This window comes from Pygocentrus nattereri, chromosome 22 (assembly GCF_015220715.1).
Source record: "Pygocentrus nattereri isolate fPygNat1 chromosome 22, fPygNat1.pri, whole genome shotgun sequence".
Taxonomy (NCBI): domain Eukaryota; kingdom Metazoa; phylum Chordata; class Actinopteri; order Characiformes; family Serrasalmidae; genus Pygocentrus; species Pygocentrus nattereri.
The window spans coordinates 33,160,439-33,170,667 of NC_051232.1; the positions used below are offsets into that span (position 1 = coordinate 33,160,439).

Consider the following 10,229-nt stretch of genomic DNA (forward strand, 5'->3'; position numbering starts at 1 on the left):
ATGTTAAACTACTTTCTTCTATACTTTTGGCCTATATCGTTGAGCTAGAATAAGCCGACTACTGCACATTTAATGCACAGTTACTGTTTATTTGCTGGAGTCATTCGACAGAAACGTCCGTTTTTGCGTCCTTGGCGTTTACAGATATATCTTACTTGAAAAACATGTTAGGGTTACAATTTTTGACATATTTAAATTAAACAGTAGGTTATTTGAACAACTCCACCTTCTTGAGCCTCAATTCAGCAGCGCTGGTTTTTAAATCAATCACACTGAACTCCAAGCACCACAGAAGAGCTCGTCCTCGCAGTCGCGTGTGAAGGCCGAGGCCGTATTCTGAGGTAAAAACATGTTTTTTCTGCAGTTTTAACTGCAATAATCTCTACATGGCTATGAAATATATGATTTAATATGACATTAAGAAAACAAATGACAAATAAATATTATAAAATATGTAATGAAAGTCCCCCAGGAGTCGTGTCACTGGTGTTACTGCGTCTCTTATTTTGAAATAAAAGTCACGCCGATGACGTCACTCGACCTCCTTTGACCTGTTGTCTGAGGATCTATGGAGAAAAGCTCATGGTGAGTCCACTGTGTCTCTCAGTTCTCAGAGATCTTCTCATTCAGCTCATGATCTCATACGAAGCTTCTAGCTGACGTCACCGGTGCGACCGACTTTATTCTGAGGTCACTGTGAAAAAATAGGAACACAAATGGATTAAATTCCATATTTTAGTGGACGTTCCCTGATGGACAGCGTGTGGTTTGATGTTCTGTAAAATGCATTGATCATTAAAAACGTCTCTGGTGTTTCCTTTATTGTGTTACACCGATGACGATCGGGAACACCAGTGACGCCTATGGATAGGTAGGGAAAAAAGTGGACGTTTCTGTAGAAATGACCCATATAGCAGAAAAATTAAACACATAATGTGGCCTTTTCAAAACTTTTGGCCCACTTGGTGTTTCTAATATGTTAAACTCAGCAAGCAAATAGAAAACGTGGCACTAAAAACTGCGGAAAAGTGTGGGTTTGCATGTGACCAGAGCTGTTAAAACGTCTGTTATCCTGACGGTTATAATCGACACACATTCCCAAGCTCCAGCCCTGCGTCCACCCCCTCCTCTCCAACGGCAGTCATTCCCGCTCAGTGAGATTTCAATTGTTTTCCAGGCAGAACGCACCCCTGAGGTCTTCGGCCTGAACTTCTCGTGTCTTTCAGAAAACCCTCGGCTGCCGGGTCTTCAGTCCTCCGCTCTTTCCAGCCCCCCTTGTTCCCTTCCTTCCAGCACCCCCTCCCAATACAGTAGACTACAATGCGCCGCCCCATGGGGTCCTGCACCCCAACCATTCCATAATTCAAATGCCGGACCCATTGTCGCTGCGCTCCTCTGAAAACTACGCCTCAACTGACAAATTACGTCTTATTTTTCAGCGAGAAAAGCGACCGGGCAGCTTTGTCCCCAAACCGGCCGGAGATCACGACCCCCAGAACGCGCTCATTGTCTCTCGCAGGCTGCTGGACCTTCAGTGTCAAAGCTGTTCTACGCAAACAGCTCACGTGAAGTTTTCCGTACAGTTTGTGCGCCGGCGTAAGGGCACCGGTGATGCGCCTCAATGGCATTTTTTTGGAGCAGCTCTCAGATTTTTGGGTCTAGCTTGCTCGGCAACAATAGCTCTTCAGCGACAGACTCGGAACATCTGCACGGCTCCAATGGCCCCTTTCTCCTCGCTGACTGAAAGTATTAACCGGGTCCTGCTTGACGACCACTGGAACCCCTCCCCTTCCCCAGCCCACGAAAACAAGCCACTCTGAGCCACTCAAACAACTTTGGAGGAGATGCTGCGTCTTATTTTCAGGCATTGCAAAAGGTTTAAAGTTTTGTTTTAAGCTTTTTTTAACGAACCGTCTTGGGTCTCGTGTTGATGCATGCCATGAAACTGAAAAGTGGGGCGACCAGTGTCAAGAAGGTGTTGCCTACAGTGTGGAAATGAAAGAAAGAAAGAAAGAAAGAACAAGTTCTGTAAAAATACTGTTTAAAAGCCTGGCAGCGGGGGTGCCAGACAAAGCCCACTGATCACAGGAAAAGCCTGTTTTAACTTCTTTTCCTAAAAATCCTGTCTTTTACTGTGATTTAACGACTTGCTACTCTCACACACTGTATTTTACCTGGGCAGTGATAAGTGCCACTGGTACATACACGAGTGCTCTCGCCGTCAAATGACAGTAAAACCCATTAAAATAAATGCAACCGTCTGTGAAATAAGTTTTGGTGAATTTAAATCCTATTTCTGTAAGTTAATCACAGCAGTGGTAAGTATAGGTATGGCTGGTTTACATGCATTTATCCTTTTTTTCTTTTTCTTATTTTTTTCCAAAAGATGGAAATTGACCATTTTCTTAGAAATGCTACCTTTTACTGTAATCCAGTGACTCAATATTCTTACGTACAATTTCACCACAGTAATAACAGTAACAACCACTAAAATAAAGCCAAACGTCGCAGTTTACATGCATTTAACCTTTTTCCCCAAAAGCCCCTAATTAGTACTTAATTAATTAATTAATACTTAATACAGCTGTTAATACTGACAGTTTAATTTTACAGTAATTTGACTGAGTTTGATATTCCTGTGATAGCTGTCAACATTAATACACACACACACACACACACACACTGTCTACGCCGCTTTAAAGGAGAATATTGTCAATAACTTATACTCTCAGAAAAATAGCTACGACTCTGTCACTGGCTTGGTTCCCTCAGGTGTGCATCCCAGTACCTTCAGTCAGGGATCATAACTGAACCATAATCCACTGAGATGATCTGTTCTAAGCTGGACTGACTCCACACCACGCCCCGCCTCGCCTCCAGGCTTTTACTCTACTGCTCTGGTTTAAAACATTCAGTTATGAAAAGGAACAAATACCAACTTTTCACCTGGAGGAACTGATTTAAGCTCCACAGTCAGACCTTAGAACCACTGCTGGAGCTTTGAGGGAACATTTACACTGTAGCTTAATGAGTGAATCATGTACCTGCACCTTCATTTCTAACAGTGTATACTGTAATATGTAAGCTGTGTAGGTTTCCACCAGCCACCCTGCTGTTCCACAAAAATGATCTTGGCTAATTTCAAAAAGTGGGGTGGCAGGCTCCCGAGTGGCGCAACCGTCTAAGCGCTGGCCGCGTCATCAGGAGATCACGAACTCGATCCCTGGTGATGCTACAGCCGTCCGTAGACGGGAGTCCAAGAGAGAACAACTGGTCTCACTCTCTCTGGGTGGGTAGGATGGCCCCCCGTCTCCCCCATCACTCAGTGTGATACTAATCAGTCCAGGTGTCTATTAGCTGACATAACAGAGCTGGCGGTTAGTGTTCTCCTCCAAGCGTGTTCGGCTGTCCAGTGACGTATGCAATGCAGTGGAGCTTCACAGGACTCGGAGGAAGCCTGTGTTGGCCTTCACCCTCCTAGCACTGGTGGTGTCCTAACTAGTTGGGGGTTAGGTGTCTTGCTCAAGGACACCTCAGTCAAAGACTGTCAGCCCTGGGGATCGAACCAGCGACCTTCCGGTCACGGGGCCAGATCCCTAAAGTCCAGCCCACGACTGCCCCATGACTTACTCCTCTACTCGCTGCTAAATGTTCATGCTGGCCTCCAGCCATACGTTCGTTTCAGTACTGTTTGCCAACCTTCAGTTAACAGTTATTAGCTGGGCTAATAAACCAGATATAGTTTATTAGCCCAGCTAAAGTATCAAAATTAGCCTGAATGCTCATCCCTGTTTCTTACGGTTTGAGTTTGATGAAAAGTTATCGTTGTGTACCGTCTTGTTTTGTGGACAGATGAAGCATCCTTTAATTTTGGCCACTTCTCGACAGAAAAACAGTTATATCCGAAGCCCATTATGTAAATAACTATGTAATAATTGTGTAGTTACATGTAATAACAATAAGGTTTGGCCAAGCAACAGTAAACCACTGAAGATTAAAACCGAAACAGTCATTTATTGGCCATAAATATGATTTAAGGTTTGGACTCTTTGTTAGCGTTTCGAATTTGTTGTTAATGGAAGATGTGCGGAGTGTAGACACGGTGGTCTTAGAAAAACCCACTGCTTTTCCAGGAAATTTCCTTGCTAGCTTGACCAACTGGTGCGAGATTTGTTGCTGGCAGAAGAAACCTGTCTTGAGTCTTCAGCCCAGTGTTAGCACATCCATAAATAAGAGAACTTCTCTCTGACCAAGTCTCCAGTTTTGGGCATTGCTAGTACAGAACGTGATTCAGACTTCTGCGATTGTATTGACCAGCAGCCCAAGTGGAATCTGATGTTCCGACAGATGGCATTTAGCTTTCGAGCCATGCTGGGCTCAGCAGGGCCTGAAGCTTAAGAGGTTAGAGCTGTCAAAAAGACTCTGTGCATCGAGTGAGTAACAAAGTGCAGACTGCCAGGCTGTTCCATGTCATAAACCTGCCCCCCCATATCACCCCCCCCCCCCCCCCCCCGGCCCGCCCCCCCACTCTTTGTCAACCCAGTGGCCGTTTACCTCGTGCAAGCCCTCCGAGACTCATGGATCCCAGACGTGGCGTGATCCATCCTAACTCGTCTGTAGACGTGTCCTGTCTGGTTAGTCTTTGCGTCAGTGGGTAGATACGGTGGTCTCAGTATGAACACGAGAAAAACTGAAAAAAATGACAGGTAACATATGAAACATTGAGGAAAATATAACGTGCCGGAGTCCTTGAAGCATTTTAAACTCCACAAAACTCACTTGGTAGGTGGAGTCCCATGCAAATGTTTGGGCGCACCTGGTCAAATGACACGTTGTTGATTTTCCAAGTGAAAATGAGAGAAAACGTCCTCTACAGTGATTGTCACAGTGTTTATTAGCTTAGCTTAGAATTGAACAAATTGGACCAAAACGAGAAGACATTTAATATGGCTAGAGCGAAAGTTATGGTCAATTTTATGTATCTTTTTCTTTTCTTTTGTTTTTTTTTTTATTTCAGTAAAAAAACAGAAATTGTGCACTAAAATTACAGCTAATTTCCTGTAACGTACGCACTTTAAAAATGATGGCTTTTCAAGGGTTCTTTAGTAGACAAAATGGTTCTATATAGAACTTTTGCATGCTTAAATACATTTTGCAGATTGGGGTTCTAATAGGGTTCTGTCTACCACCGAAAGGGTCGTTCTATTCTTACGATGTCAAGCTTGTAATAATAGAGGAACTCTTTTCAGTGCAAGAGGAGCCCTGAATAAAACCCACCTACAGCACACTCTCCCCTGGTCTGAAGAACCTGTCCGCGATGCAAAGAACCATTTAATCATGGACAGGGTTCTTTGACTGTTCATGGTTCTATAGGGAACCATTTTCTTTACTGAAGAACCCTTGAAGAGCCATTATTTTTAGTGTGCATCAATCTGAGGAATGATGTCACCATGCAAAGAACCATTTAAGCATGCAAATGGTTCTTTGAGTGTTCTTGTTTGCTATTTCTGACAGCGCGCACACATTTCTATCACCCTATTGAACTGCAGTCCCACGCGCAGCCACAGGAGGGAGCCATTGTTTAGGAATTCATACCAAGACGTCAAACGTCTGTAGAAATTTGATGCATTTTCTTTAAAACAGATCTGTGGAGATACACCTTGATGCTCCTGGCTGATGTAAATGCATAATTGCCCCTTTTTCGCTGACGTTCTTTTCCTTTTTTACTCCCTTGGCAGATGGATTGACCAGGTCAGAAGGTCAGAGCCCCCTGGGATAAGACGGGATGACCTTCGCAGTCCTGTTCAGCTTGTGGTCAACCTTAAAGGACACGCTCCAGCAATGAGGCACGTGCTCACAGCTCGATATCTCCATGGTTGCCTAAGGAGCCCATCAGCATAAAATTAGCAAGGTTGATGTCCTTTAGGGTCTGGCGGCAGTAGAACTAGATGATGTCTATTTGTCATGAACTGACATTTACGATGCAGATGCTAATGATGTCATTTTTGGCCATTTGTGCAAAAAAAAAATCTTCATTTGTTTCCAGTCAAAACGGCCATTAAGCACACGTTATTCATTTTTCGGTGGACGTTTCTGAGCAGACTAGATGTAAGAAAGTCAGCTTGCTTCAGAAATTAGAAAGTCAAACGGAAATAAGTGGAGTTCAAAAAAGCTACAGAGAAAATGGGCCTCCTAGCAACCACCTGGAAAACCTGGTAGTCCCCAGAACTGTCCCCATCAGATAAACAGCACTGAAAGCTTTGATCTCTGAGAGAGAGGAGAAGATCAAGCTGCTTCAGATCTGAAAACATCCTCAGGTGTTTCTGTCCATCCTTCCACTGTGAGAAGACCACTCAGCGCCGTGGGTCTGAAAGGACGTGTAGCTGATCAAGAAGAACCTCACTGAGAAAAGGAGACGGACACATCAAACAAAGAAGCTGGACGGTGGACTGACCGCCCCAGAGTCCAGACCTCAGCACCACTGAATGGGTTTGATCACTTCAGAAAATCAACCAGCTTCTCAGACTGAGCTTTGGAGGCGTGTCAGCAGATTCTTTGAGGAGCTGAAAGTGGGTCTCCTGAAAAGAACAGAAGCTGGAATAAAGGTGAAGAGTGGACACACAGTGAGGACTATGTGTAATTGTCTGTTTTCACCTTTTTCCAATACTAAAAAATGAATAATGTGAACTTAATGGCTGTTTAGACTCTAAATGAATTAAATGAAAGGTGGAGGATCGAGTTAGGACGTAACCACAGGTTAGCTAGTCGGGTTATTTAGGCCAATTTGGCCCTAAGAGTTTAAGAAGATGGCTCATGGTCTATCTACAAATCCTCGAATTGCTAACAAACTGTCAGGTGAAACGAAATTAGATCTTAGAACCAGGATTAGGGTTAGGTTTATGTTTGCAGTTGAGCCTGAAGTTCAGATTGTCAGTCAAGGCGAGCATCTACAAAGCATCTAGAAGATTCCTATGACCAAAGTCCCGAAAGAGAGGCCACCTAGCCTATCAGTGGCGTCGGGGACAGACTGGGTAATCTCTGCAGGCAACTGTGATAGTAATGTCATGTCTCACATTCACCTGGAGAGATTGTGCAGTCGGTCTGCGTGGTCTTCCACCACAGATTAGGCTGTGTTCCTCTCTTTCTTCGCGGGGCAACTGCTGTTCAGTTCGAAGTGTGAGCCAACAGCCCTGCCTGCAGTGTCATTTACGACCAGCGGGAAACTGGAAACATGAAGAATAAAACTCAGCGTATAATCTACACTCACAAAAACGTGCACGAGGTACAGTCATTCACATTCATAAAGGAAAGAGTTGGTCCAAACTGCATTAAACGCCTCTTTCTTGAGTTAAAGTATTCATTGTTTAGGGCTTTACGCTTACAGGGAACAGCAGAGCTTAATGAAAAATAAAAACAGCTAAAAGTGAGTTTTGCGTCAGCTTTTATACAGAAGGGCTAAAATCTAAATCGAAATGGCAACAGACATTCATCTACTCGAGATTTCCACGAACCACCACGTCTCCTCTCCCACTGCTCAGGCCTTCAGAAGCCGAACAGAGGGCCTGAGGTGTTAGATTAGGCGCTCAGTAAGGATCGGATAGATTTTCTCTGGTTGGGACCAGTTTTATGAGCAAAAGAGGTCACTCTTGGCCTTCTGGATTAGGAATATGACAGGTTGTCTAACATGGTTAGGGTTTGATATGAAAAACAATGACGCTCAATATTTAGTTTTTTGCAGTCAGTGCACCATTTCTGCATTAAACGTGTAAAAAGTTAGGGGTGTAACGATCCCCGGATTCACTACGATACAATACATAGCTATTTCAATCTGAAATATTGTTCAATACAAAATAGACGTGCCCGAATGTGTGCCTTGCCTTAATAATATGTACGTTTTCTCCAGTTTGTGTTTATTAGAATGTTATTTATATGTTGTTTTGTATAAAAGTTGCGCTTCATAGTGTCCTGATCTAACGCTCTAGCCACAAGAGAACACAGCGATTCTATACAGTATGATGCGAAAAAAAAAATTGTGAATCTGTATGTCTGTGAGGTTGGGATAGTGTAGTGGGTAACACCTCTGCCTTGTACGCTGTAGACTGGGGTTCAATACCCCACCTGGGCAGCACCCTACACTACACCAATAAGAGTCCTTGGGCAAGACTCCTAACACCACCTTGGCCTACCTGTGTAAAATGATCAGATTGTAAGTCGCTCTGGATAAGAGCATCAGCCAAATGCCATAAATGTAATGTTTCTCAGAGGTACACCAAAGTTCCCGTTTGTTTTTATCAGGAACTAGCTAGTCCACATTCAGAGCAAGTTGAAGAAGGTTTAACATCACAAATGTCTACAGACAAACTCAAAGCATGCAAACACTGAGATCAAATCAAGCATTTCAGCCTCAAAGCTGGGAGGTCCTGGTGGGCCAGTTCTTTGCAGCGGTGGGCAATATGACGATATTCCGCTTTTCAGAGCGTATCGTGGATCTGCACTTAAAGAACAGCGACTAACTGCGTGTTTCCGTACAAATTAAGCATAATTAGTCCTGTTTAATTGGAATTATTGCAGTGCAGTTTGCGAAATGAATGAATGAATAAAAATCATTGTAGTTGGAGGTATCAAGCTTGTAACCATAGCAGAACCCTTTTTGCTGCTGTATAGAACCATCAGCTTGAAGAGCCATGTCACCATGCCGAGCATGCATACGATCGGTCTTTGACTAAAGAACTCTAGAACTAGAACGTTTTATAAGTGCCCTATAAAACCTTCTGTAAATGGTCTTATATAGCACTAAAAAGAGAGTGAGGTGTCCACTCTGGAACCTTCGTCGGTACCGTATAGAGCCCTTTTATCTAGGAGTGCAGTAAAATATTAAGGACAGACTGAGGACATCAGCTCTGTCTGGACCTGGTCCGGCTGCGCTCCATGTTCTCAGGTTTTTCAGAGCTTTGCTGTGCGCTAGTCAAATCTCAGCTGGCAACTGTGAGTCTTTCTTTCAGCCTCTCTCACAATGGCCGCTGGGATTATGCTAAGCACGGTGATTTGTCAGCGCCGAGGAATCGAGCGGCCCGGCTCCTGAGCGCACCCGAGCTCGCCGTTTGGGCCGCTGAATGAAGATGTCGCTGCGATTACAGAAGCATGTCTTTACAAGAGCCTCTCTGCATGCGAGCCCTTTATTCCGCAGCGGTTCGCTGACGAGTCCGGCTCTCGCATCTTTCCAGACCTTTCAGATGTCGATGATACTGCATCAGGAACTGATTGGATGATGCTGAGGGGCCATCAGTTCTTGATGCATTGCCTTCAGCATCGAAAGAGACGCCATCCAAAGGTCAAAGGCACGTTTGGCCCTTCCACATGCATCCCGCTCACTGGTCAGGTGGGTCCAGCCTGCTGACAGCAGAGAATAAAGCAATGGATGGAAAACTGTGTGGCTGCTTTAGAGTCTTTTCTGAACCACCACCTCACCACGGGTCGTGCCAATCGGTGGCTGTTAGCTGCCATTCACTGTTGGCATTAGCACGTCTGGTGGGGGGGTCATTCTACAGAACGTCTGTTTTTGCTTCCTTTTTGCGACATTTTAAAATGAAACAGTAGGTTATTTGAACAACTCCACCTTCTTGAGCCTCAATTCAGCAGCGCTGGTTTTTAAATCAATCACACTGAACTCCAAGCACCACAGAAGAGCTCGTCCTCGCGGTCGTGTGTGAAGGCCGAGGCCGTATTCTGAGGTAAAAACATGTTTTTTCTGCAGTTTTAACTGCAATAATCTCTACATGGCTATGAAATATATAAATTAAATGACATAAAATAAACAAATGCCAAAAAAACGGGTGTTACCGCGTGGCAAAAAAACTCTTATTTTGAAATAAAAGTCACGCCGATGACGTCACTCGACCTCCTTTGACCTGTTGTCTGAGGATCTATGAAGAAAAGCTCATGGTGAGTCCACTGTGTCTCTCAGTTCTCAGAGATCTTCTCATTCAGCTCATGATCTCATACGAAGCTCCTAGCTGACGTCACTGGTGTGACCGACTTTATTCTGAGGTCACTGTGAAAAAATAGAAACACAAATGGATCAAATTCCATATTTTAGTGGACGTTCCCTGATGGACAGCGTGTGGTTTGATGTTCTGTGAAATGCATTGATCATTAAAAACGTCTCTGGGGTTTCCTTTATTGTGAGTAACACCAGTGAGGATGGGTAACACCGGTGACACCCATGGAGA

The 10,229-nt window shown here is 44.2% G+C and overlaps 1 long non-coding RNA gene across 1 annotated transcript in view; it reads left to right on the forward strand.

Annotated features, from left to right (window-relative positions):
* The window catches only part of LOC108437867, a 36,280-nt gene extending 29,994 nt beyond the window's left edge, over positions 1–6,286 (forward strand). Inside the window, exon 3 of the long non-coding RNA XR_001858650.2 lies at positions 5,739–6,286. This is a non-coding gene — a long non-coding RNA (uncharacterized LOC108437867). The remainder of the gene's footprint in view (positions 1–5,738) is intronic.
* The last annotated feature ends 3,943 nt before the right edge of the window (positions 6,287–10,229 follow it).